Source organism: Lepisma saccharinum, chromosome 16, assembly GCF_977018435.1.
Source record: "Lepisma saccharinum chromosome 16, izLepSacc3.1, whole genome shotgun sequence".
NCBI lineage: Eukaryota > Metazoa > Arthropoda > Insecta > Zygentoma > Lepismatidae > Lepisma > Lepisma saccharinum.
In genome coordinates this window covers 2,758,609-2,780,571 of record NC_139244.1, presented here as the reverse complement: position 1 = coordinate 2,780,571, position 21,963 = coordinate 2,758,609, and the positions used below count along the sequence as shown (strand labels likewise).

The window sequence follows — 21,963 nt, the reverse complement described above, 5'->3', positions numbered from 1 at the left end:
AAAATACCATCATTAATAAAAAATAATAACCAATTATTGTGCGTCTCACATATATTTTATCACTCACTAAAACTCACTAAAAACAATATTTTTTTATTGTTTCTTTGTTTAACGACGAGCAGGTGTTCATTAAATATAATAATTGCAATAATTACCATCATTACCAACCAATTGTACACTATCACTATCATGAGTGTCTCGAATAACACGTATTCAAAGGTGGCACCTCATAGGTCCACCTAGTGCATTTTGTCTCCTATTTATATTTTTGTGAACAAAAAATATCCAGAAATATTGGGAACACCCTAGAGAACAATTTTCAATTTTTATAGTTGAAAAATCGAAAAAATAGACAGCCTGACAGCCCCCCCCCCCTCCTCGGGTAAGCTAGGGTTAATATAATTCAAATCATTTTATAGAAGCGTACGAATCAAGGGCGTCCGCACGATATTTTTTCCAGTGGTTTTCACGCATAATCTACAGCAAGTAGACACACAACGACCATCCAGCATGCACAACATAGCTAACACAAGACAACTAAGAAAAACGACGCAAAATAACCGAAATAGAAACAGACCAGACAACTAAGCTACAAGACATGAATCTATCACAACATCACGGCCCACCTTGGAGAGCGCTCGAGGCGCCATCTACGCTTTTCCCCACCGGAAGTCCCAGCGACTGGCCAGAGACGGTGCTGCCGTCATAGTAGGACCACCCGCCCTTGCGTACGACGGCTTCGAACTCTACGGAGAAAGAACAACATGCTCTGCTGGAATTACCCAAGAAGTCTACATACAGGGAAATCAATAGAAAATAGTGAAAGGCTATTGGTTAACAAGAAAGAACGTCCTGCAGAAGTAATATTACCTAATATCCACGAACCGAAAAGTATTGATTGATTGAATTAAGTTATTTTATGTCGCTTTTCTTCCACTTTTTGGCTAATCGCAACGACATGGATGAGTTGGTATGATCAAATTGATGAAGTGATATGTAAAGAACACCCATGCCCAGGTCTGGATTCGAACCCGGGACCCCTGGCATTACCAAAATGTGCATCTAAATATACATTACATTCAAGTTCAAAGTTTTTCCAAAATGACTCGATGAGACGTTTTCGAATATGCACTCTTCAGTAAAACCACAGAGACATTGCTATTTTACATTGCTTCCTACTTCTCGGAATAATCGTGACGATGAATGATGATGAATCGATGAAATGGAAGATGGGGCAAAGACGATTCCTTCATCCAAGCTTGAACCAAGGACTTTTGGCTTCGTAGCGCGTTACACTGACAACACCGCCACCGAGGTCAACACAAGATAAATTAAGAAGTGATTCGTGGAATATTACAGAAACAGAAGAAATCATCATTGAACCAAGTACAGGGTGTGCACAAAGTCTGTAACAAAGTCCATATGATACGATAAACACAATGACATATTCATGCTTTACTCAAGATTCCAATCTAGGATCTTTGGCATTGCAGAACGCAGAGGGGGGCTGAAGAAGCTACAACCCCCTCCGAAATTTTGAAAAATCTACATTTTCAAATAAAAGCACTAAAAACTGGGGAAGAACCAGAGTGATAAGTGCAAGCCCCATAAAATGACCTCCAGTTGTCATTTTTGAGACTGGAATATTCTAAATACACCAAATATCTTATTGTGTATCTCGCCCAGAAAGTAGTCAGGGGTGCCAACTTTTGAAAAACATTGGGTTTTTAAAAGTTAAAAAATCTCAAATTCTCCCTTCCATGTATCATGATATTAATGCACACCATACTCGCTATTTTAAATCTGTTGTTTACTGATTTCAATACGTAAATATATAACAATGACAAATATAATAATAGTAATAATAATAACACGACAATTTATTAGGTGCGCTATATCCCCACGGGCCCCTATAAGTTGGCATGGAGCTATACAATTCCAGCCCCTCCCGAAAAAATAATCCTGCATACGCCATTGATCTTTGGTGTCGTGGTGTGTTGTTTGAGAAATTAAATGCTTGTTAAATGATCAAATTACGTTTATCACATACTGTTTCAGAGAGAAAACTCTTGTGCATGACATTACCACCTCCTCATTAAATGTCAATTCTGGAGAATCCATTGATTATACTTGTAAGGAAAAATTGGACTTATTATTAGTTTCCTGGAAAATGTCGATTTCGCGTCTTGCATGTCTCGATTGTCTTTTTCTCGAGCGAGGTCGTTTAGAATCTCCCAAGGTTGCCACGACATGCGATGCCTGGCGAGTGGATTTCGCTTCCAGCTTTGTCATGTGAAATGTAAACACGAGAGGTACGTATATAAAGGTACTCTATAGGTTAGCTTTCAAGATAAACACATTGGTTTGGAAATCTAACAGGAGAAAACATAATTTGCATCGGAAATATATCACGCAAGACTCTGGTATGGATCCAAAGTTTATGTTGAAATTTTGTTACAATTGTTACAGAAATTATTCAAGTCGGTAACATGAAAAAATAGTAAGCATTGTTTTGGCTTCGTCTTTAGTTGATACTCAATGTTTTATTTTACCACGGGTATGACGGTTCTTTCTTCTTAAATCTGGGTCAAAAGGGGTTATTGTTTTGAAAAGGGCCACAAAGAAAGATATATCTGAAATGTAGTTAAATAATAACTAACATTCTGACATATCTTGGCCTAAAACTTACGAACAACGTTGTATCCAACAAAAAACAAAATATCACACAAACAGTGGATCTGTTGCTTACTCTTGCACGTTTTTCCTCACAGGGAGGTCTACGATGCACAGAAATCTTCCATCAGTTCATGAAATGTTTCACTACCATCTTCTCAAAACCAAAGGCACTACTATTTTCAACTTTAAGTCTCTGTCGTCTCTGCCGGCTAAATTGTTGGTCACAACGTTACTCGTGAGACCGATTCATAGGTATAGCCTAGGTGCTTATGATGTTGTTACACACAGAACCCAAACCGTGCCAATTGACACATATATATTGACTCCAATGACACATAAACGTGCATTAACTAAAAAAAATGATGCACTTTTTGGTGTGTCAAAATACACGCAGAAATGCTTAAAAGGATACAAGTCATCAAGTCAGAAGATCATTTGAAAGATAACAAAATTTCACTTTGAATGCATCAGTTGACACAGTTAAATGTGTAATTTTGTTATCTTTGAAATGATCTTCTGATCTTCCCACTTGATGCATTTTTAGTGCATCACACGTAACACCAGCTGATAAAAGTATCCCTCACGGTGCGGGACCGTATTGTATATTACGAGTCAGAATATTTTTTTTAAAAAAAGGGGTACGGGGGAGCAGTCATATTTCTGAGGGGGCGTGTCCAGAATTTTATATTCGAGGAGCTGAACCTACTGCCTAGATAACATTGGCAATACGATTCAACGCACTGATCTGAAATTTTGAAGCATACGAGAGGGTCATAACAGCGTAGGACTAAAATTTGAATTTGCATTTCTCTTATTTTACATCGCGTTTCTGCAAATTTGTATAATCTTCTACGAGGATGGAATACGATTAGATGAAATTCCTTAGAATATTCATAAACAAACAACGATGAGACTGGAACACGGAACCTTCGGTGACTCTCAACTGCAGCCCGAGCTACCAAAGCAACCATCTGCAAAGATGACCTTCGTTCGGGATCACTAGCGATGAGGGTTGTGTCCTAATTGCGAACAGTCCTAATTCCGAACGACGCCAAAATCGTCCTAATTGGGAACACATAAAAATGAGAAATAATTTCATGTCCTAATTGCGAACACATGAAACTGAAAATCCTGTTTTCAAAAACAGATAAGGTAGCGATGCAGAGGGGCAGCTGGTTTGACTAACAACAATAGCCAACCTGATCGACTTATCATGGTATTTTGCTTTGTAAATCCCTTCAAGGTCATTTCACCCTTTCAGTCTGTCCACGTAATCTGACTTTCATTCGTGTGTTAATGACTCGAAAACCCTTTGGTGCCTTAAGTGATGTCAAACTGCTTCAACAGGAAGCACCGGACAAATAATGTAGTGGAGGGATGAAACCGCAAAATCAACAGTGAGCTAGGTAGTCCGCATCCGAGAGTGGAGAACCTTATATAAAGGTTTAAGGCTGAGGCAGAAAAGTCTAATGTCTAATGGCATGATTCTTAGGATGGTTTGATTGGGTGTTTTTAATTCCACTTTATGCACAGCAAGGCTAATCGGGACTGCACCTACAGTTATAAAGTAGGATCCGATCCACTATGTGCCTTCACCGGGTATCGAACCCGGGACCCCTTGCTTACAAGGCGACTCTTGGATCGGAAATGACCCTGGAAGATATAAAACGGAAGAAAAAAATGTGTTTTTTTTTTGGACGAGACGGGGGGGGGGGGGGTGACGAGGAGCAACTTGTTTACTAACAAGTAAAAGGAGATTGGTGGTATTCCTAAATTTTAAAGAACAGTGTCATTTTTGAAATTTTAATTTGAAATTTAGGTAAAGTTAATAACTGTATTATTAAATGACGAAGCTCTTTTCCGTTAAGAAGTGTGCAGTACGTAATCCTATAAAAAATAGGCCACACTTTTATTATTAAATTATATGGGCCTATACTTTGGCGACTACTTTAATCATGTCGAATTTTCTATGATCCAACAAAACACTGATCAGTCTCAAGTCTGGAAATGAGTTCCTTTAAAAAAAAAATCGTTAAAAAGACTCGGGAAGTGTGAAACAAAGTTGTAGCTCCCAAGGCAGAAATATGTGTTCGCAATTAGGACATAGCCCTTCGAGGATATTCCTGTTCAGGCAGCAAGTGTTCGCAATTAGGACTGTTCGCAACTAGGACGACACCGAGATAAGAGGACATCGTTTTTTGCCAGTGCTGGTGAGAAATCAAATACTGTGAGAGGGGATTGTCACCCGTGCAGACTCCAATTTTGCATGTTGGGTCTTTCTAGAGTTAGGGCTAGAAGAGTGAAGCGACTTGCAACCTGAGCTGGCAACTATCTGGAAAGATGGTTTCGACTGCGATAACCAGTAGCGACAGTAGCGATGAACGATCAAACGATCTAGCCGGGCTTCCAGCTTCAAAATGTGGAGGGTGACGGACAGGCACCACGCTCAATTTAGTTTGCACATCAATTTTCATTAAAATATTTTGGTAATTGGAATTATTCTGTGCCCGAAATGGAAGGTTCCAATGAAAATCAGCACTTACCAAATTCATTTAACGGTGTTGGCCACAGAAACTAAAAGATTCCATTAAATCCAGCCGTTGTCAAGTAATTTAAACCCCCTCAAAGAAAATTATTCCCGCCAAAAAAAAATTATTATCCCTGCCAGGTATTTTTTTTATCCGCCTCAAAGAAAATTGAATTGGCCATTAAAACTATGTAACAAAGAGAATTGAAAAATAATTCTTGTCCATTAATGGTTCAGTCACTAGATTTCCCTGCCGAAAAATATGCAGCCTTATGAATTATAGGACACCATTCTGAAACTGACCAACCTCACCGAGCCAACGGCAGGTTGTTTTCATGGCATAGTGTTCATATTTTACATACATTAAAGTGTTCACAAGAAACTTAAGTATACCTTAGATGGACGTTAAGTTTGAGCTTGGCAATAGAAGTTTGGTCAAGCTCCTTCTGTAAATGAGTTTGGGTTTTCTAAGAATGCAAATACACCAAGTGTTTCTAAACTATACTTGTAAATGTTATCATAAAATGAAATTACCTAGTTTAGAAATAGGTGTGTGCGGGAACAGAAACCTTTTAAATTCCAACATTCCGGATGGGAAAAATTCGCAATTTCCGAAATGTTCGCAATTACCAGACACTGTGGAAATATCGAAGTCCACAGAACATATTCCATTGTCTCTTGCATTTCTGGAGTAAAACTTACAATTTCAGAGATATTTCAGACACCTACAATGCAGAAAACATCGAGATTGAACTACTTTTTAAGTACGACCGTTCCTCCCAAAGCAAAAAGTGCACAGATGAGATAAAATAGATATAATTTTTGATATTGAGGAGTTGTGGAGTTGCCCGAATGTTTTTCAAATAGAGAGTAAAGAAGGAAAATGCTCATTTTCACCCGAAACAGAGGGAACCAAAATCGGTGACGGGTGCTGAATTCTTCCCTTGCCCTGGGCGTCTTGTATCTACACTGTAAAATAGACTGGCTGTCTAAAAACCGTCAATTTCCCCTGCTATCCAAGACCGTTACGGGAACAATCATGACTGTTTATAAAGTATTAACGGAATTTATACACAATTACCCTAATTGTAATTTTATTGACGCAGTTTTTAAAAATATATATTTATTGTGATGTCCTCCTCCGTGGCCGTCTAAGGCGCTGTGCTTTGGGCTCCGTCTGCGGGACGGCATGGGTTCTCGGCCTGTGTATGGACCGGTGGCAACCCACCATCGTGAGGAAATTGGGGAGCTACGAGGGAGTAGCGTAACCCGGTCTCGGAAATCTACTACAACGGCTGGGGGTTCGACGTGCTAACCCCACGTCACCGCACTTCTGGTTGAAGATCTCCACACCTCTAGGTAGGATCGAGGGAGGGAGACTGGCAGTCGGAAGATAGACCAGGGCTCTCTCGAGGGCTGTCGAGCCATAGGTTATTATTATTATTTATTGTGATAGTTTGTTATCATTATCTATCTGTATGAATGAAAATACCGATTCATATTTAAATAAGAAAAGAAACAGTTGAGTTCCAGTTTTCGTAAATTAACAGGCAAATTGTTCAATTTTAGCGGTTATACGTTAACACTGGCGCACGCAGGACTTTTTTTTCGGGAGAATACACAATAAGATATTTCGTATGTTTAGAACTTTCAATTCTCAAGAATGACAATCAGGAGTCATTTTTAGTGGTTTCTGTATTTAACACTATAGTTTCTCCTGAGTTTTCATTTGAAAATGTTGATTTTCTCAAAATTTCGGAACGGGCTGTATGTAGCCTCTTCAGCCCCCGTTCTGGTTACGCCAGTGAGTTCAAAGAGTGTAGCTACAAATCTGCACAAACGAGACGAGCATGTGCCTTATTTTCTCCACGTTTCGTTTGATTCTTGTTATTTTGCATCGCTTTACTTCTAGCGACTGATTGATTGATTGATTTGCTATATTTTACTTCGCTTTTTGTGCCACTTTTGGCTAATATGCGAAGATGGGGATGAGTGATGATATGACGAAAATGATGAATGAACACTTACAAAGAACATTCATGCCCGGGTCGGGATTCGAGTCCGGGATCCTGTCGTCGTACCGCGCTGTGCTAGCCACTACACTTTCCTTCCGCCCTTTCACATAAAAATTAATTCAACAACAATGAACAACGCAAGAATGAAATTGCCGTACCGTTGTAGAGCATCGCTGCTCCGAGCTTCCCTCGTCGCTGCTCCGACGTCAGGCGACGAGCGGTCAGAATGTCGTCGGCGGTGGTCACTTTCCACATGACCTTCGACCTGTCATCGTCTCTCGCACTGAACGCACCACCAGCCTCCCATGACGTCAGCTGTCTGGTCACCCAGCCCTGGCACTCCGCGTGGCAGAGGTCAATCTGTGGAAATGGCATTGCTCGGAGGAGACCGACGTCTCCTCCGCAGATCTCGAGAAGATCCCCTGCGCAGCCTCCGATAGTTACGGTTCACGCCCCCTTCGCTCGCCGCCTCCCCGCACTCTATCCCCTTCTCGGTTGGTTGGAAAATTAGTTTTGCTTTCGTGGCTTCTTCGGCAGATGACATCATTTATCATTGTTCGATTTGAAGATCCAACACCAATTTATTTTTACAAAACAGCCGACTATCCTAAATCTAAATACTGAAAATAAGTCATTCCTAAACGTTGTACTTGTTCGCGTACTTTACATTGTGAAAAAATAACACCTACACATAAATTTTCTAATTGCACTTAGATTCTAGCTTCTTGAAACACATGTCTTCACTGCGTTGGTATCCTAACGAACAAAAAAGAAACGCAGTCGGTAGGATTCGAACCTACCCTCCCAGAGGGAATCTGATTTCTAGTCAGACGCCTTAACCACTTTTTTTTTTTTTAAAGGAAATACCCCACACACGGATGTATCCCCCACCATTCACTCTTTTTCTCACTTTAACACTTTTCAATTCTTACATTTTTCTTTGTTCTTATCAACTGGACGAACCCAGAACCCCTGGCGTTGTAGCGCGCCCTGCTAACCACTTCGCCACGGAGGTCGACACCACTCGGCCATGACTGCTTACAGTTTGTCTTTAATTAGCACTCCTATTGGTTAGTGTTGCCCACGAGACGAGACTTTGGCCTGTCTCGTCTCGTGGAAATGCAGTCTCGTCTCGAAAATAATCGTTTCTCTCATGACACATGGTCAATCTCGTCTCGTCTCGAATTTTTAAAAGCCTGTCCCGTCTCGTCCCGTGGACAACACTACTATTGATGGCCGCGGTGACTCAGTCGGTAACGCGTCTGACTACCATGCTAAAGGTCCCGGGTTCGATCCCCGGCCGGTTCTCTCTGGGAGCGTAGGTTCGAATCCTACCGACTGCGTTTCATTTCCATTTTTTTCATTAGGAAATGAACGCAGTGAACAACAGTAGTGCCAAGGAAACCCCAGCTGTAAGCAGTCGTGGCCGAGTGGTGTCGACCTCCGTGGCGGAGTGGTTAGCAGAGCGCGCTACAACGCCAGGGGTTCTGGGTTCGAGTCCCGGGTAAGGCATGGGTATTTGTGTTCGTCCAGTTGATAAGAAAGAAAGAAGATGTAAGAATTGAAAAGTGTAAAAGTGAGTAAAAGAGTGAATGGTGGGGGATACCTCCGTGTAGGGGGTATTTCCTTTAATAAAAAAAAAAAAAAAAAAGTGGTTAAGGCGTCTGACTTGAAATCAGATTCCCTCTGGGAGCGTAGGTTCGAATCCTACCGACTGCGTTTCCTCTCTTTTTGTTCATTAGGAAACCAACGCAGTGAACAACAGTAGTGCTAAGGAAACCCCAGCTGTAAGCAGTCGTGGCCGAGTGGTTAAGGCGTCTGACTTGAAATCAGATTCCCTCTGGGAGCGTAGGTTCGAATCCTACCGACTGCGTTTCCTCTCTTTTTGTTCATTAGGAAACCAACGCAGTGAACAACAGTAGTGCTAAGGAAACCCCAGCTGTAAGCAGTCGTGGCCGAGTGGTTAAGGCGTCTGACTTGAAATCAGATTCCCTCTGGGAGCGTAGGTTCGAAACCTACCGACTGCGTTTCCTCTCTTTTTGTTCATTAGGAAACCAACGCAGTGAACAACAGTAGTGCTAAGGAAACCCCAGCTGTAAGCACTCGTGGCCGAGTGGTTAAGGCGTCTGACTTGAAATCAGATTCCCTCTGGGAGCGTAGGTTCGAATCCTACCGACTGCGTTTCCTATCTTTTTGTTCATTAGGAAACCAACGCAGTGAACAACAGTAGTGCTAAGGAAACCCCAGCTGTAAGCAGTCGTGGCCGAGTGGTTAAGGCGTCTGACTTGAAATCAGATTCCCTCTGGGAGCGTAGGTTCGAATCCTACCGACTGCGTTTCCTCTCTTTTTGTTCATTAGGAAACCAACGCAGTGAACAACAGTAGTGCTAAGGAAACCCCAGCTGTAAGCAGTCGTGGCCGAATGGTTAAGGCGTCTGACTTGAAATCAGATTCCCTCTGGGAGCGTAGGTTCGAATCCTACCGACTGCGTTTCATTTCCATTTTGTTCATTAGGAAATCAACGCAGTGAACAACAGTAGTGCTAAGGAAACCCCAGCTGTAAGCAGTCGTGGCCGAGTGGTTAAGGCGTCTGACTTGAAATCAGATTCCCTCTGGGAGCGTAGGTTCGAATCCTACCGACTGCGTTTCATTTCCATTTTGTTCATTAGGAAACCAACGCAGTGAACAACAGTAGTGCTAAGGAAACCCCAGCTGTAAGCAGTCGTGGCCGAGTGGTTAAGGCGTCTGACTTGAAATCAGATTCCCTCTGGGAGCGTAGGTTCGAATCCTACCGACTGCGTTTCATTTCCATTTTGTTCATTAGGAAACCAACGCAGTGAACAACAGTAGTGCTAAGGAAACCCCAGCTGTAAGCAGTCGTGGCCGAGTGGTTAAGGCGTCTGACTTGAAATCAGATTCCCTCTGGGAGCGTAGGTTCGAATCCTACCGACTGCGTTTCATTTCCATTTTGTTCATTAGGAAATCAACGCAGTGAACAACAGTAGTGCTAAGGAAACCCCAACTGTAAGCAGTCGTGGCCGAGTGGTTAAGGCGTCTGACTTGAAATCAGATTCACTCTGGGAGCGTAGGTTCGAATCCTACAGACTGCGTTTCCTCTCTTTTTGTTCATTAGGAAACCAACGCAGTGAACAGCACGAGCGCCAAGGAAAGAGAAGCCATAGGCAGTCGTGGCCGAGTGGTTAAGGCGTCTGACTTGAAATCAGATTCCCTCTGGGAGCGTAGGTTCGAATCCTACCGACTGCGTTTCCTCTCTTTTTGTTCATTAGGAAACCAACGCAGTGAACAACAGTAGTGCTAAGGAAACCCAAGCTGTAAGCAGTCGTGGCCGAGTGGTTAAGGCGTCTGACTTTAAATCAGATTCCCTCTGGGAGCGTAGGTTCGAATCCTACCGACTGCGTTTCCTCTCTTTTTGTTCATTAGGAAACCAACGGAGTGAACAGCTCGAGCGCCAAGGAAACAGAAGCCATAAGCAGTCGTGGCCGAGTGGTTAAGGCGTCTGACTTGAAATCAGATTCCCTCTGGGAGCGTAGGTTCGAATCCTACCGACTGCGTTTCCTCTCTTTTTGTTCATTAGGAAACCAACGCAGTGAACAGCACGAGCGCCAAGGAAAGAGAAGCCATAGGCAGTCGTGGCCGAGTGGTTAAGGCGTCTGACTTGAAATCAGATTCCCTCTGGGAGCGTAGGTTCGAATCCTACCGACTGCGTATCCTCTCTTTTTGTTCATTAGGAAACGAACGGAGTGAACAGCTCGAGCGCCAAAAAAACAGAAGCCATAAGCAGTCGTGGCCGAGTGGTTAAGGCGTCTGACTTGAAATCAGATTCCCTCTGGGAGCGTAGGTTCGAATCCTACCGACTGCGTTTCCTCTCTTTTTGTTCATTAGGAAACCAACGCAGTGAACAACAGTAGTGCTAAGGAAACCCAAGCTGTAAGCAGTCGTGGCCGAGTGGTTAAGGCGTCTGACTTGAAATCAGATTCACTCTGGGAGCGTAGGTTCGAATCCTACCGACTGCGTTTCCTCCCTTTTTGTTCATTAGGAAACCAACGCAGTGAACAACAGTAGTGCTAAGGAAACCCCAGCTGTAAGCAGTCGTGGCCGAGTGGTTAAGGCGTCTGACTTGAAATCAGATTCCCTCTGGGAGCGTAGGTTCGAATCCTACCGACTGCGTTTCATTTCCATTTTGTTCATTAGGAAACCAACGCAGTGAACAACAGTAGTGCTAAGGAAACCCCAGCTGTAAGCAGTCGTGGCCGAGTGGTTAAGGCGTCTGACTTGAAATCAGATTCCCTCTGGGAGCGTAGGTTCGAATCCTACCGACTGCGTTTCATTTCCATTTTGTTCATTAGGAAACGAACGGAGTGAACAGCTCGAGCGCCAAGGAAACAGAAGCCATAAGCAGTCGTGGCCGAGTGGTTAAGGCGTCTGACTTGAAATCAGATTCCCTCTGGGAGCGTAGGTTCGAATCCTACCGACTGCGTTTCATTTCCATTTTGTTCATTAGGAAATCAACGCAGTGAACAACAGTAGTGCTAAGGAAACCCCAACTGTAAGCAGTCGTGGCCGAGTGGTTAAGGCGTCTGACTTGAAATCAGATTCACTCTGGGAGCGTAGGTTCGAATCCTACCGACTGCGTTTCCTCTCTTTTTGTTCATTAGGAAAAGAACGCAGTGAACAACAGTAGTGCTAAGGAAACCCCAGCTGTAAGCAGTCGTGGCCGAGTGGTTAAGGCGTCTGACTAGAAATCAGATTCCCTCTGGGAGCGTAGGTTCGAATCCTACCGACTGCGTTTCATTTCCATTTTGTTCATTAGGAAACCAACGGAGTGAACAGCTAGAGCGCCAAGGAAACAAAAGCCATAAGCAGTCGTGGCCGAGTGGTTAAGGCGTCTGACTTGAAATCAGATTCCCTCTGGGAGCGTAGGTTCGAATCCTACCGACTGCGTTTCATTTCCATTTTGTTCATTAGGAAACGAACGGAGTGAACAGCTCGAGCGCCAAGGAAACAGAAGCCATAAGCAGTCGTGGCCGAGTGGTTAAGGCGTCTGACTTGAAATCAGATTCCCTCTGGGAGCGTAGGTTCGAATCCTACCGACTGCGTTTCATTTCCATTTTGTTCATTAGGAAATCAACGCAGTGAACAACAGTAGTGCTAAGGAAACCCCAACTGTAAGCAGTCGTGGCCGAGTGGTTAAGGCGTCTGACTTGAAATCAGATTCACTCTGGGAGCGTAGGTTCGAATCCTACCGACTGCGTTTCCTCTCTTTTTGTTCATTAGGAAAAGAACGCAGTGAACAACAGTAGTGCTAAGGAAACCCCAGCTGTAAGCAGTCGTGGCCGAGTGGTTAAGGCGTCTGACTAGAAATCAGATTCCCTCTGGGAGCGTAGGTTCGAATCCTACCGACTGCGTTTCATTTCCATTTTGTTCATTAGGAAACCAACGGAGTGAACAGCTAGAGCGCCAAGGAAACAAAAGCCATAAGCAGTCGTGGCCGAGTGGTTAAGGCGTCTGACTTGAAATCAGATTCCCTCTGGGAGCGTAGGTTCGAATCATACCGACTGCGTTTCATTTCCATTTTGTTCATTAGGAAACCAACGGAGTGAACAGCTCGAGCGCCAAGGAAACAGAAGCCATAGGCAGTCGTGGCCGAGTGGTTAAGGCGTCTGACTTGAAATCAGATTCCCTCTGGGAGCGTAGGTTCGAATTCTACCGACTGCGTTTCCTCTCTTTTTGTTCATTAGGAAACCAACGCAGTGAACAGCACGAGCGCCAAGGAAAGAGAAGCCATAGGCAGTCGTGGCCGAGTGGTTGGGCGGCCCCTGTGGCGGAGTGGTTAGCACATCGCGCTACGACGCCAGGGGTCCCGGGTTCGATTCCCGGCTCGGCCATGGATGTTTGTGATTGTCTGTCCTGAAAAGTCTTGAAATTGAAATATGAATGAAATGATATGAGTGAATGATGTGTGATGGGGGAAGCTTCCGCATAGGGGCTTTTCTTTTAAAAAAAAAAAAAGAAAAAAAAGTGGTTAAGGCGTCTGACTTGAAATCAGATTCCCTCTGGGAGCGTAGGTTCGAATCCTACCGACTGCGTTTCATTTCCATTTTGTTCATTAGGAAACCAACGGAGTGAACAACAGTAGTGCCAAGGAAACCCCAGCTGTAAGCAGTCGTGGCCGAGTGGTTAAGGCGTCTGACGAGAAATCAGATTCCCTCTGGGAGCGTAGGTTCGAATCCTACCGACTGCGTTTTCTCTCTTTTTGTTCATTAGGAAACCAACGGAGTGAACAGCTCGAGCGCCAAGGAAACAGAAGCCATAAGCAGTCGTGGCCGAGTGGTTAAGGCGTCTGACTTGAAATCAGATTCCCTCTGGGAGCGTAGGTTCGAATCCTACCGACTGCGTTTTCTCTCTTTTTGTTCATTAGGAAACCAACGCAGTGAACAGCACGAGCGCCAAGGAAAGGGAAGCCATAAGCAGTCGTGGCCGAGTGGTTAAGGCGTCTGACGAGAAATCAGATTCCCTCTGGGAGCGTAGATTCGAATCCTACCGACTGCGTTTCCTCTCTTTTTGTTCATTAGGAAACCAACGGAGTGAACAGCTCGAGCGCCAAGGAAACAGAAGCCATAAGCAGTCGTGGCCGAGTGGATAAGGCGTCTGACTAGAAATAAGATTCCCTCTGGGAGCGTAGGTTCGAATCCTACCGACTGCGTTTCATTTCCATTTTGTTCATTAGGAAACCAACGCAGTGAACAACAGTAGTACTAAGGAAACCCCAGCTGTAAGCAGTCGTGGCCGAGTGGTTAAGGCGTCTGACTAGAAATCAGATTCCCTCTGGGAGCGTAGGTTCGAATCCTACCGACTGCGTTTCATTTCCATTTTGTTCATTAGGAAACCAACGGAGTGAACAGCTAGAGCGCCAAGGAAACAGAAGCCATAAGCAGTCGTGGCCGAGTGGTTAAGGCGTCTGACTTGAAATCAGATTCCCTCTGGGAGCGTAGGTTCGAATCCTACCGTCTGCGTTTCATTTCCATTTTGTTCATTAGGAAACCAACGCAGTGAACAGCACGAGCGCCAAGGAAACAGAAGCCATAGGCAGTCGTGGCCGAGTGGTTAAGGCGTCTGACTTGAAATCAGATTCCCTCTGGGAGCGTAGGTTCGAATCCTACCGACTGCGTTTCCTCTCTTTTTGTTGATTAGGAAACCAACGCAGTGAACAGCACGAGCGCCAAGGAAACAGAAGCCATAAGCAGTCGTGGCCGAGTGGTTAAGGCGTCTGACTTGAAATCAGATTCCCTCTGGGAGCGTAGGTTCGAATCCTACCGACTGCGTTTCCTCCCTTTTTGTTCATTAGGAAACCAACGCAGTGAACAGCACGAGCGCCAAGGAAACAGAAGCCATAAGCAGTCGTGGCCGAGTGGTTAAGGCGTCTGACTTGAAATCAGATTCCCTCTGGGAGCGTAGGTTCGAATCCTACCGACTGCGTTTCCTCTCTTTTTGTTCATTAGGAAACCAACGCAGTGAACAGCACGAGCGCCAAGGAAACAGAAGCCATAAGCAGTCGTGGCCGAGTGGTTAAGGCGTCTGACTTGAAATCAGATTCCCTCTGGGAGCGTAGGTTCGAATCCTACCGACTGCGTTTCCTCTCTTTTTGTTCATTAGGAAACGAACGGAGTGAACAGCTCGAGCGCCAAGGAAACAGAAGCCATAAGCAGTCGTGGCCGAGTGGTTAAGGCGTCTGACTTGAAATCAGATTCCCTCTGGGAGCGTAGGTTCGAATCCTACCGACTGCGTTTCCTCTCTTTTTGTTCATTAGGAAACCAACGCAGTGAACAACAGTAGTGCTAAGGAAACCCAAGCTGTAAGCAGTCGTGGCCGAGTAGTTAAGGCGTCTGACTTGAAATCAGATTCCCTCTGGGAGCGTAGGTTCGAATCCTACCGACTGCGTTTCCTCTCTTTTTGTTCATTAGGAAACCAACGGAGTGAACAGCTCGAGCGCCAAGGAAACAGAAGCCATAAGCAGTCGTGGCCGAGTGGTTAAGGCGTCTGACTTGAAATCAGATTCCCTCTGGGAGCGTAGGTTCGAATCCTACCGACTGCGTTTCATTTCCATTTTGTTCATTAGGAAATCAACGCAGTGAACAACAGTAGTGCTAAGGAAACCCCAGCTGTAAGCAGTCGTGGCCGAGTGGTTAAGGCGTCTGACTTGAAATCAGATTCCCTCTGGGAGCGTAGGTTCGAATCCTACCGACTGCGTTTCATTTCCATTTTGTTCATTAGGAAACCAACGCAGTGAACAACAGTAGTGCTAAGGAAACCCCAGCTGTAAGCAGTCGTGGCCGAGTGGTTAAGGCGTCTGACTTGAAATCAGATTCCCTCTGGGAGCGTAGGTTCGAATCCTACCGACTGCGTTTCCTCTCTTTTTGTTCATTAGGAAACCAACGCAGTGAACAACAGTAGTGCTAAGGAAACCCCAGCTGTAAGCAGTCGTGGCCGAGTGGTTAAGGCGTCTGACTTGAAATCAGATTCCCTCTGGGAGCGTAGGTTCGAATCCTACCGACTGCGTTTCATTTCCATTTTGTTCATTAGGAAATCAACGCAGTGAACAACAGTAGTGCTAAGGAAACCCCAACTGTAAGCAGTCGTGGCCGAGTGGTTAAGGCGTCTGACTTGAAATCAGATTCACTCTGGGAGCGTAGGTTCGAATCCTACCGACTGCGTTTCCTCTCTTTTTGTTCATTAGGAAACCAACGCAGTGAACAGCACGAGCGCCAAGGAAAGAGAAGCCATAGGCAGTCGTGGCCGAGTGGTTAAGGCGTCTGACTTGAAATCAGATTCCCTCTGGGAGCGTAGGTTCGAATCCTACCGACTGCGTTTCCTCTCTTTTTGTTCATTAGGAAACCAACGCAGTGAACAACAGTAGTGCTAAGGAAACCCAAGCTGTAAGCAGTCGTGGCCGAGTGGTTAAGGCGTCTGACTTGAAATCAGATTCCCTCTGGGAGCGTAGGTTCGAATCCTACCGACTGCGTTTCCTCTCTTTTTGTTCATTAGGAAACCAACGGAGTGAACAGCTCGAGCGCCAAGGAAACAGAAGCCATAAGCAGTCGTGGCCGAGTGGTTAAGGCGTCTGACTTGAAATCAGATTCCCTCTGGGAGCGTAGGTTCGAATCCTACCGACTGCGTTTCCTCTCTTTTTGTTCATTAGGAAACCAACGCAGTGAACAGCACGAGCGCCAAGGAAAGAGAAGCCATAGGCAGTCGTGGCCGAGTGGTTAAGGCGTCTGACTTGAAATCAGATTCCCTCTGGGAGCGTAGGTTCGAATCCTACCGACTGCGTTTCCTCTCTTTTTGTTCATTAGGAAACGAACGGAGTGAACAGCTCGAGCGCCAAGGAAACAGAAGCCATAAGCAGTCGTGGCCGAGTGGTTAAGGCGTCTGACTTGAAATCAGATTCCCTCTGGGAGCGTAGGTTCGAATCCTACCGACTGCGTTTCCTCTCTTTTTGTTCATTAGGAAACCAACGCAGTGAACAACAGTAGTGCTAAGGAAACCCAAGCTGTAAGCAGTCGTGGCCGAGTGGTTAAGGCGTCTGACTTGAAATCAGATTCCCTCTGGGAGCGTAGGTTCGAATCCTACCGACTGCGTTTCCTCTCTTTTTGTTCATTAGGAAACGAACGGAGTGAACAGCTCGAGCGCCAAGGAAACAGAAGCCATAAGCAGTCGTGGCCGAGTGGTTAAGGCGTCTGACTTGAAATCAGATTCCCTCTGGGAGCGTAGGTTCGAATCCTACCGACTGCGTTTCATTTCCATTTTGTTCATTAGGAAATCAACGCAGTGAACAACAGTAGTGCTAAGGAAACCCCAGCTGTAAGCAGTCGTGGCCGAGTGGTTAAGGCGTCTGACTTGAAATCAGATTCCCTCTGGGAGCGTAGGTTCGAATCCTACCGACTGCGTTTCATTTCCATTTTGTTCATTAGGAAACCAACGCAGTGAACAACAGTAGTGCTAAGGAAACCCCAGCTGTAAGCAGTCGTGGCCGAGTGGTTAAGGCGTCTGACTTGAAATCAGATTCCCTCTGGGAGCGTAGGTTCGAATCCTACCGACTGCGTTTCATTTCCATTTTGTTCATTAGGAAATCAACGCAGTGAACAACAGTAGTGCTAAGGAAACCCCAACTGTAAGCAGTCGTGGCCGAGTGGTTAAGGCGTCTGACTTGAAATCAGATTCACTCTGGGAGCGTAGGTTCGAATCCTACCGACTGCGTTTCCTCTCTTTTTGTTCATTAGGAATAGAACGCAGTGAACAACAGTAGTGCTAAGGAAACCCCAGCTGTAAGCAGTCGTGGCCGAGTGGTTAAGGCGTCTGACTAGAAATCAGATTCCCTCTGGGAGCGTAGGTTCGAATCCTACCGACTGCGTTTCATTTCCATTTTGTTCATTAGGAAACCAACGGAGTGAACAGCTCGAGCGCCAAGGAAACAGAAGCCATAAGCAGTCGTGGCCGAGTGGTTAAGGCGTCTGACATGAAATCAGATTCACTCTGGGAGCGTAGGTTCGAATTCTACCGACTGCGTTTCCTCTCTTTTTGTTCATTAGGAAACCAACGCAGTGAACAGCACGAGCGCCAAGGAAAGAGAAGCCATTAGCAGTCGTGGCCGAGTGGTTAAGGCGTCTGACTAGAAATCAGATTCCCTCTGGGAGCGTAGGTTCGAATTCTACCGACTGCGTTTCCTCTCTTTTTGTTCATTAGGAAACCAAAGGAGTGAACAGCTCGAGCGCCAAGGAAACAGAAGCCATAAGCAGTCGTGGCCGAGTGGTTAAGGCGTCTGACTAGAAATCAGATTCCCTCTGGGAGCGTAGGTTCGAATCCTACCGACTGCGTTTCATTTCCATTTTGTTCATTAGGAAACCAACGGAGTGAACAGCTCGAGCGCCAAGGAAACAGAAGCCATAAGCAGTCGTGGCCGAGTGGTTAAGGCGTCTGACTTGAAATCAGATTCCCTCTGGGAGCGTAGGTTCGAATCCTACCGACTGCGTTTCATTTCCATTTTGTTCATTAGGAAATCAACGCAGTGAACAACAGTAGTGCTAAGGAAACCCCAGCTGTAAGCAGTCGTGGCCGAGTGGTTAAGGCGTCTGACTTGAAATCAGATTCCCTCTGGGAGCGTAGGTTCGAATCCTACCGACTGCGTTTCATTTCCATTTTGTTCATTAGGAAACCAACGCAGTGAACAACAGTAGTGCTAAGGAAACCCCAGCTGTAAGCAGTCGTGGCCGAGTGGTTAAGGCGTCTGACTTGAAATCAGATTCCCTCTGGGAGCGTAGGTTCGAATCCTACCGACTGCGTTTCCTCTCTTTTTGTTCATTAGGAAACCAACGGAGTGAACAGCTCGAGCGCCAAGGAAACAGAAGCCATAAGCAGTCGTGGCCGAGTGGTTAAGGCGTCTGACTTGAAATCAGATTCCCTCTGGGAGCGTAGGTTCGAATCCTACAGACTGCGTTTCATTTCCATTTTGTTCATTAGGAAACCAACGCAGTGAACAACAGTAGTGCTAAGGAAACCCCAGCTGTAAGCAGTCGTGGCCGAGTGGTTAAGGCGTCTGACTTGAAATCAGATTCACTCTGGGAGCGTAGGTTCGAATTCTACCGACTGCGTTTCCTCTCTTTTTGTTCATTAGGAAACCAACGCAGTGAACAGCACGAGCGCCAAGGAAAGAGAAGCCATAGGCAGTCGTGGCCGAGTGGTTAAGGCGTCTGACTAGAAATCAGATTCCCTCTGGGAGCGTAGGTTCGAATCCTACCGACTGCGTTTCATTTCCATTTTGTTCATTAGGAAACCAACGCAGTGAACAACAGTAGTGCTAAGGAAACCCCAGCTGTAAGCAGTCATGGCCGTGTGGTTAAGGCGTTTGACTTGAAATCAGATTCCCTCTGGGAGCGTAGGTTCGAATCCTACCGACTGCGTTTCCTCTCTTTTTGTTCATTAGGAAACCAACGCAGTGAACAGCACGAGCGCCAAGGAAAGAGAAGCCATAGGCAGTCGTGGCCGAGTGGTTAAGGCGTCTGACTAGAAATCAGATTCTCTCTGGGAGCGTAGGTTCGAATCCTACCGACTGCGTTTCATTTCCATTTTGTTCATTAGGAAATCAACGCAGTGAACAACAGTAGTGCTAAGGAAACCCCAGCTGTTAGCAGTCGCGGCCGAGTGGTTCGACCTCCGTGGCGATGTGGTTAGCATAGCGCGCTACAACGCCAGGGGTTCCGGGTTCGAGTCCCGGGTAAGGCATGGATATTTGTGTTTGTCCAGATGATACGAAACTGAGAAACTGTAACAATTGAAAGTGTAAAAGTGAGAAAAAGTGTAAATGGTGGGGAATACCACCGCGTAGGGGTATTCCTTTAAAAAAAAAAAAAGTGGTTAAGGCGTCCATGTCCAGGCCGTGACTCGAACACGGGAAGTTCGTCTATTTCGCGTCCTGATAATTTTTATGGTAATAATATCCCACCCTGAATTGACACCCAGCTGGTAACAATGAACAAAATTGTTCCTGATCATCCCTCAATTTGGCCCTTTCTGAAAAATGTCTGCAAATATCCATTTAGGGCATTTATTACAGCAACGTTTCTCACAAGGCGGGAACAAAATTGAAATATTGCAGTTTCCTCCGAGAAACTTGAATTAAAATACCTATTAAAACACATGTTATTTCGCATTGAGAAACTATTTTTACCCGCGTGGGAAATATTTCAGCAAAAGTTCCCTCAAGGTGGCAACACTTGGTACAAAATTTCCCTTTTTATCCCTCCCGAGTAGAGGATACCCGTAGGAAGTGGAGGGAGGAATCAGGACACAAGCTACATCCTTCCGCGAACCACAAAAACTTCCTTCCTTCCCGGAGGAAGCGTCTCATTGGCTGTCGGCAAAGCTCACGTGGAAGAAGAAAGGAGCTTCCATATATATCCATCTCTCTCGACTTCTGCAAGCCCCCCTGATCCCCGCTCAATCAACGCAGCCTTAAGTTTAAAACGAGGCGTAATCAAAGAAACAATATCAGGAGGTTCCCCGCCGAGAGGGCTCTGACGGAAGGGATTTTAATGTTATTTAAACAATAATATATCACCGCGGCGGTGTCAAGAGCGCAGACAGAGGGGATTTGCGGGTGAGGAGGCGAGGCATTGCGGGGCCGGGAGTCGCGCCGCGGGGTGCGTCATCTGAAAGTCAAATAAGGCCCATATAGAACCATTATGGCTGCCGGCGTTCTCATATTGGGGATTTGGACGGGGCTGCCCCGGCGTTGCGATGGAAATGAGGGTTCTCCGGTGCGGGTCCTTTTCGGGGTCAACCCCGGTGGATGATGGGAATTCTGAGGTCTTTCTCTCGCGTGTGACGGGATGGGAGTGGGGTGGAAAAAGTTTCCGACACGGATATCCTATCCTTGAGTCCATCTCAGTTGTGGTTCCAGTATCGTGTTTTCATGTTTGGGTCTTTTTTTGGCACCGCCTTTGTGCCGATTTTTAACTCAATGTGTCAACAATTTCATAAAAACAAAATCCCCAGGTTTTCTAGACTAACTGATTAGGGAAATTCATGTAGGGTATTTGCAAAGTTACTAACTACATTTTAGTTAAACATCACACTTAAGTGTGCTAAAAATAACGAGAAGGGAAACTGAACAGAAATTGACTGTTAATCGGGGTGAGGTTTTACGTAATAATTGGCAACTAATTGTAAACAAAGAACCCCTCTCCAAAAAATCATAACATTTGTAGCTAATACACATTACAGTAATATTTAATTACAATAAAAAACAAAGTGCTCCCCTGTGCTTTGCATCACGCCATGAAGGCGTATAGGGGGTGTGGAGTTAGGGCCCCACACTTTCTTGATCACGGCTTTACCCCCAGTGTTTCCTCTGGGTACCCACTTTATACGTAGCTGGATGGGCGAAGGACACGCTTGAACAGGTGGAAAAAATCCCGGTAAATTTAATAATAAAATAATCCCAATATCAATCACACACATTTGATAAATAATAACAACAGGCCTCGCCGATGGCGCAGTGGCAATAAAAAAAAAAGTGGTAGCGTCGTCGCCTTGTATAATCAAGGTGCCCCGGGTTCGATAGCCGGTGGAGGCACATAGTGGTTCGGATCCCACTTTAAACTGTAGGTCCAGTCCCGATTAGCCTTACTGTGCATAAATTGGAATTAAAAACAACAACAAGATGTGAGTAGCCACCTGCTGTAGCAGATTTCTATTTGGAAGTAGTTCTAGAGGATGTAACATGCAAGTTCTACTGTTATACTCAGTACGTATAACACATGAATTATAGTTTGTCCACAACAGATTAAAAATGTATTACTTGTTCTTTTTTCTTTTGTTTGTTCAACATTCTACTTTTTAATGCACTTCCACAAGAATATTGATCATTCCAGAAGAAGAGTAAATTTCCCTGACATTACCATGACTTTTCAATAAAAAGTATATTCCCTGACTTCTCCAGGATTTCCACGTTTTCAAGACTGGTAGACATCGTGCGAACTATATTCATTCGATTATAGAAGGCCCAGTTTGGAGCCCGGACTAGGCTTGGGACGTCAGCAAGATTGTTTAGGGAAGAGTAAGCCAGGTATTTCTTTTCCTGTTCAGGTAAACGAGGCATATTTGCCCCCAAAAACACTCCTTCAGTTTTTAATGTTATCATTCTATAACACCCTTATAATAATTGAAATGT

At 45.1% G+C, this 21,963-nt stretch overlaps 1 protein-coding gene and 64 non-coding genes across 65 annotated transcripts in view; 64 read left to right on the top strand and 1 right to left on the bottom strand.

Moving 5' to 3' along the window:
* LOC145999852 (DNA-binding protein D-ETS-6-like) overlaps positions 1 to 21,963 on the bottom strand; it is a 62,878-nt gene that overhangs the window by 18,934 nt on the left and 21,981 nt on the right. The window lies entirely within an intron of this gene.
* On the top strand, positions 9,010 to 9,091 carry TRNAS-UGA (transfer RNA serine (anticodon UGA)). Its single transcript has one exon. It is a non-coding gene; the product is annotated as a tRNA-Ser (tRNA).
* Positions 9,164 to 9,245, top strand: TRNAS-UGA (transfer RNA serine (anticodon UGA)). Its single transcript has one exon. It is a non-coding gene; the product is annotated as a tRNA-Ser (tRNA).
* On the top strand, positions 9,318 to 9,399 carry TRNAS-UGA (transfer RNA serine (anticodon UGA)). Its single transcript has one exon. It is a non-coding gene; the product is annotated as a tRNA-Ser (tRNA).
* TRNAS-UGA (transfer RNA serine (anticodon UGA)) lies at positions 9,472 to 9,553 on the top strand. Its single transcript has one exon. It is a non-coding gene; the product is annotated as a tRNA-Ser (tRNA).
* Positions 9,626 to 9,707, top strand: TRNAS-UGA (transfer RNA serine (anticodon UGA)). Its single transcript has one exon. It is a non-coding gene; the product is annotated as a tRNA-Ser (tRNA).
* Positions 9,781 to 9,862, top strand: TRNAS-UGA (transfer RNA serine (anticodon UGA)). Its single transcript has one exon. It is a non-coding gene; the product is annotated as a tRNA-Ser (tRNA).
* TRNAS-UGA (transfer RNA serine (anticodon UGA)) lies at positions 9,936 to 10,017 on the top strand. The gene has a single exon. It is a non-coding gene; the product is annotated as a tRNA-Ser (tRNA).
* Positions 10,091 to 10,172, top strand: TRNAS-UGA (transfer RNA serine (anticodon UGA)). Its single transcript has one exon. It is a non-coding gene; the product is annotated as a tRNA-Ser (tRNA).
* Positions 10,246 to 10,327, top strand: TRNAS-UGA (transfer RNA serine (anticodon UGA)). The gene has a single exon. It is a non-coding gene; the product is annotated as a tRNA-Ser (tRNA).
* Positions 10,400 to 10,481, top strand: TRNAS-UGA (transfer RNA serine (anticodon UGA)). Its single transcript has one exon. It is a non-coding gene; the product is annotated as a tRNA-Ser (tRNA).
* Positions 10,708 to 10,789, top strand: TRNAS-UGA (transfer RNA serine (anticodon UGA)). Its single transcript has one exon. It is a non-coding gene; the product is annotated as a tRNA-Ser (tRNA).
* On the top strand, positions 10,862 to 10,943 carry TRNAS-UGA (transfer RNA serine (anticodon UGA)). The gene has a single exon. It is a non-coding gene; the product is annotated as a tRNA-Ser (tRNA).
* On the top strand, positions 11,016 to 11,097 carry TRNAS-UGA (transfer RNA serine (anticodon UGA)). The gene has a single exon. It is a non-coding gene; the product is annotated as a tRNA-Ser (tRNA).
* Positions 11,170 to 11,251, top strand: TRNAS-UGA (transfer RNA serine (anticodon UGA)). Its single transcript has one exon. It is a non-coding gene; the product is annotated as a tRNA-Ser (tRNA).
* TRNAS-UGA (transfer RNA serine (anticodon UGA)) lies at positions 11,324 to 11,405 on the top strand. Its single transcript has one exon. It is a non-coding gene; the product is annotated as a tRNA-Ser (tRNA).
* On the top strand, positions 11,479 to 11,560 carry TRNAS-UGA (transfer RNA serine (anticodon UGA)). The gene has a single exon. It is a non-coding gene; the product is annotated as a tRNA-Ser (tRNA).
* TRNAS-UGA (transfer RNA serine (anticodon UGA)) lies at positions 11,634 to 11,715 on the top strand. Its single transcript has one exon. It is a non-coding gene; the product is annotated as a tRNA-Ser (tRNA).
* TRNAS-UGA (transfer RNA serine (anticodon UGA)) lies at positions 11,789 to 11,870 on the top strand. The gene has a single exon. It is a non-coding gene; the product is annotated as a tRNA-Ser (tRNA).
* On the top strand, positions 11,943 to 12,024 carry TRNAS-AGA (transfer RNA serine (anticodon AGA)). Its single transcript has one exon. It is a non-coding gene; the product is annotated as a tRNA-Ser (tRNA).
* On the top strand, positions 12,098 to 12,179 carry TRNAS-UGA (transfer RNA serine (anticodon UGA)). The gene has a single exon. It is a non-coding gene; the product is annotated as a tRNA-Ser (tRNA).
* Positions 12,253 to 12,334, top strand: TRNAS-UGA (transfer RNA serine (anticodon UGA)). The gene has a single exon. It is a non-coding gene; the product is annotated as a tRNA-Ser (tRNA).
* TRNAS-UGA (transfer RNA serine (anticodon UGA)) lies at positions 12,408 to 12,489 on the top strand. The gene has a single exon. It is a non-coding gene; the product is annotated as a tRNA-Ser (tRNA).
* Positions 12,562 to 12,643, top strand: TRNAS-AGA (transfer RNA serine (anticodon AGA)). The gene has a single exon. It is a non-coding gene; the product is annotated as a tRNA-Ser (tRNA).
* On the top strand, positions 12,717 to 12,798 carry TRNAS-UGA (transfer RNA serine (anticodon UGA)). The gene has a single exon. It is a non-coding gene; the product is annotated as a tRNA-Ser (tRNA).
* Positions 12,872 to 12,953, top strand: TRNAS-UGA (transfer RNA serine (anticodon UGA)). Its single transcript has one exon. It is a non-coding gene; the product is annotated as a tRNA-Ser (tRNA).
* On the top strand, positions 13,398 to 13,479 carry TRNAS-AGA (transfer RNA serine (anticodon AGA)). The gene has a single exon. It is a non-coding gene; the product is annotated as a tRNA-Ser (tRNA).
* Positions 13,552 to 13,633, top strand: TRNAS-UGA (transfer RNA serine (anticodon UGA)). Its single transcript has one exon. It is a non-coding gene; the product is annotated as a tRNA-Ser (tRNA).
* Positions 13,706 to 13,787, top strand: TRNAS-AGA (transfer RNA serine (anticodon AGA)). Its single transcript has one exon. It is a non-coding gene; the product is annotated as a tRNA-Ser (tRNA).
* On the top strand, positions 13,860 to 13,941 carry TRNAS-AGA (transfer RNA serine (anticodon AGA)). The gene has a single exon. It is a non-coding gene; the product is annotated as a tRNA-Ser (tRNA).
* TRNAS-AGA (transfer RNA serine (anticodon AGA)) lies at positions 14,015 to 14,096 on the top strand. The gene has a single exon. It is a non-coding gene; the product is annotated as a tRNA-Ser (tRNA).
* TRNAS-UGA (transfer RNA serine (anticodon UGA)) lies at positions 14,170 to 14,251 on the top strand. The gene has a single exon. It is a non-coding gene; the product is annotated as a tRNA-Ser (tRNA).
* Positions 14,325 to 14,406, top strand: TRNAS-UGA (transfer RNA serine (anticodon UGA)). Its single transcript has one exon. It is a non-coding gene; the product is annotated as a tRNA-Ser (tRNA).
* On the top strand, positions 14,479 to 14,560 carry TRNAS-UGA (transfer RNA serine (anticodon UGA)). Its single transcript has one exon. It is a non-coding gene; the product is annotated as a tRNA-Ser (tRNA).
* TRNAS-UGA (transfer RNA serine (anticodon UGA)) lies at positions 14,633 to 14,714 on the top strand. Its single transcript has one exon. It is a non-coding gene; the product is annotated as a tRNA-Ser (tRNA).
* TRNAS-UGA (transfer RNA serine (anticodon UGA)) lies at positions 14,787 to 14,868 on the top strand. The gene has a single exon. It is a non-coding gene; the product is annotated as a tRNA-Ser (tRNA).
* Positions 14,941 to 15,022, top strand: TRNAS-UGA (transfer RNA serine (anticodon UGA)). The gene has a single exon. It is a non-coding gene; the product is annotated as a tRNA-Ser (tRNA).
* TRNAS-UGA (transfer RNA serine (anticodon UGA)) lies at positions 15,095 to 15,176 on the top strand. Its single transcript has one exon. It is a non-coding gene; the product is annotated as a tRNA-Ser (tRNA).
* On the top strand, positions 15,249 to 15,330 carry TRNAS-UGA (transfer RNA serine (anticodon UGA)). The gene has a single exon. It is a non-coding gene; the product is annotated as a tRNA-Ser (tRNA).
* TRNAS-UGA (transfer RNA serine (anticodon UGA)) lies at positions 15,404 to 15,485 on the top strand. The gene has a single exon. It is a non-coding gene; the product is annotated as a tRNA-Ser (tRNA).
* TRNAS-UGA (transfer RNA serine (anticodon UGA)) lies at positions 15,559 to 15,640 on the top strand. The gene has a single exon. It is a non-coding gene; the product is annotated as a tRNA-Ser (tRNA).
* TRNAS-UGA (transfer RNA serine (anticodon UGA)) lies at positions 15,713 to 15,794 on the top strand. Its single transcript has one exon. It is a non-coding gene; the product is annotated as a tRNA-Ser (tRNA).
* Positions 15,868 to 15,949, top strand: TRNAS-UGA (transfer RNA serine (anticodon UGA)). Its single transcript has one exon. It is a non-coding gene; the product is annotated as a tRNA-Ser (tRNA).
* Positions 16,022 to 16,103, top strand: TRNAS-UGA (transfer RNA serine (anticodon UGA)). Its single transcript has one exon. It is a non-coding gene; the product is annotated as a tRNA-Ser (tRNA).
* On the top strand, positions 16,176 to 16,257 carry TRNAS-UGA (transfer RNA serine (anticodon UGA)). The gene has a single exon. It is a non-coding gene; the product is annotated as a tRNA-Ser (tRNA).
* On the top strand, positions 16,330 to 16,411 carry TRNAS-UGA (transfer RNA serine (anticodon UGA)). The gene has a single exon. It is a non-coding gene; the product is annotated as a tRNA-Ser (tRNA).
* Positions 16,484 to 16,565, top strand: TRNAS-UGA (transfer RNA serine (anticodon UGA)). The gene has a single exon. It is a non-coding gene; the product is annotated as a tRNA-Ser (tRNA).
* On the top strand, positions 16,638 to 16,719 carry TRNAS-UGA (transfer RNA serine (anticodon UGA)). The gene has a single exon. It is a non-coding gene; the product is annotated as a tRNA-Ser (tRNA).
* On the top strand, positions 16,792 to 16,873 carry TRNAS-UGA (transfer RNA serine (anticodon UGA)). Its single transcript has one exon. It is a non-coding gene; the product is annotated as a tRNA-Ser (tRNA).
* On the top strand, positions 16,946 to 17,027 carry TRNAS-UGA (transfer RNA serine (anticodon UGA)). The gene has a single exon. It is a non-coding gene; the product is annotated as a tRNA-Ser (tRNA).
* On the top strand, positions 17,101 to 17,182 carry TRNAS-UGA (transfer RNA serine (anticodon UGA)). The gene has a single exon. It is a non-coding gene; the product is annotated as a tRNA-Ser (tRNA).
* On the top strand, positions 17,256 to 17,337 carry TRNAS-UGA (transfer RNA serine (anticodon UGA)). Its single transcript has one exon. It is a non-coding gene; the product is annotated as a tRNA-Ser (tRNA).
* Positions 17,411 to 17,492, top strand: TRNAS-UGA (transfer RNA serine (anticodon UGA)). Its single transcript has one exon. It is a non-coding gene; the product is annotated as a tRNA-Ser (tRNA).
* On the top strand, positions 17,565 to 17,646 carry TRNAS-AGA (transfer RNA serine (anticodon AGA)). The gene has a single exon. It is a non-coding gene; the product is annotated as a tRNA-Ser (tRNA).
* Positions 17,720 to 17,801, top strand: TRNAS-UGA (transfer RNA serine (anticodon UGA)). Its single transcript has one exon. It is a non-coding gene; the product is annotated as a tRNA-Ser (tRNA).
* TRNAS-AGA (transfer RNA serine (anticodon AGA)) lies at positions 17,874 to 17,955 on the top strand. The gene has a single exon. It is a non-coding gene; the product is annotated as a tRNA-Ser (tRNA).
* TRNAS-AGA (transfer RNA serine (anticodon AGA)) lies at positions 18,028 to 18,109 on the top strand. The gene has a single exon. It is a non-coding gene; the product is annotated as a tRNA-Ser (tRNA).
* Positions 18,183 to 18,264, top strand: TRNAS-UGA (transfer RNA serine (anticodon UGA)). Its single transcript has one exon. It is a non-coding gene; the product is annotated as a tRNA-Ser (tRNA).
* On the top strand, positions 18,338 to 18,419 carry TRNAS-UGA (transfer RNA serine (anticodon UGA)). Its single transcript has one exon. It is a non-coding gene; the product is annotated as a tRNA-Ser (tRNA).
* On the top strand, positions 18,493 to 18,574 carry TRNAS-UGA (transfer RNA serine (anticodon UGA)). Its single transcript has one exon. It is a non-coding gene; the product is annotated as a tRNA-Ser (tRNA).
* On the top strand, positions 18,647 to 18,728 carry TRNAS-UGA (transfer RNA serine (anticodon UGA)). Its single transcript has one exon. It is a non-coding gene; the product is annotated as a tRNA-Ser (tRNA).
* Positions 18,802 to 18,883, top strand: TRNAS-UGA (transfer RNA serine (anticodon UGA)). The gene has a single exon. It is a non-coding gene; the product is annotated as a tRNA-Ser (tRNA).
* TRNAS-AGA (transfer RNA serine (anticodon AGA)) lies at positions 18,956 to 19,037 on the top strand. The gene has a single exon. It is a non-coding gene; the product is annotated as a tRNA-Ser (tRNA).
* On the top strand, positions 19,111 to 19,192 carry TRNAS-UGA (transfer RNA serine (anticodon UGA)). Its single transcript has one exon. It is a non-coding gene; the product is annotated as a tRNA-Ser (tRNA).
* TRNAS-AGA (transfer RNA serine (anticodon AGA)) lies at positions 19,265 to 19,346 on the top strand. The gene has a single exon. It is a non-coding gene; the product is annotated as a tRNA-Ser (tRNA).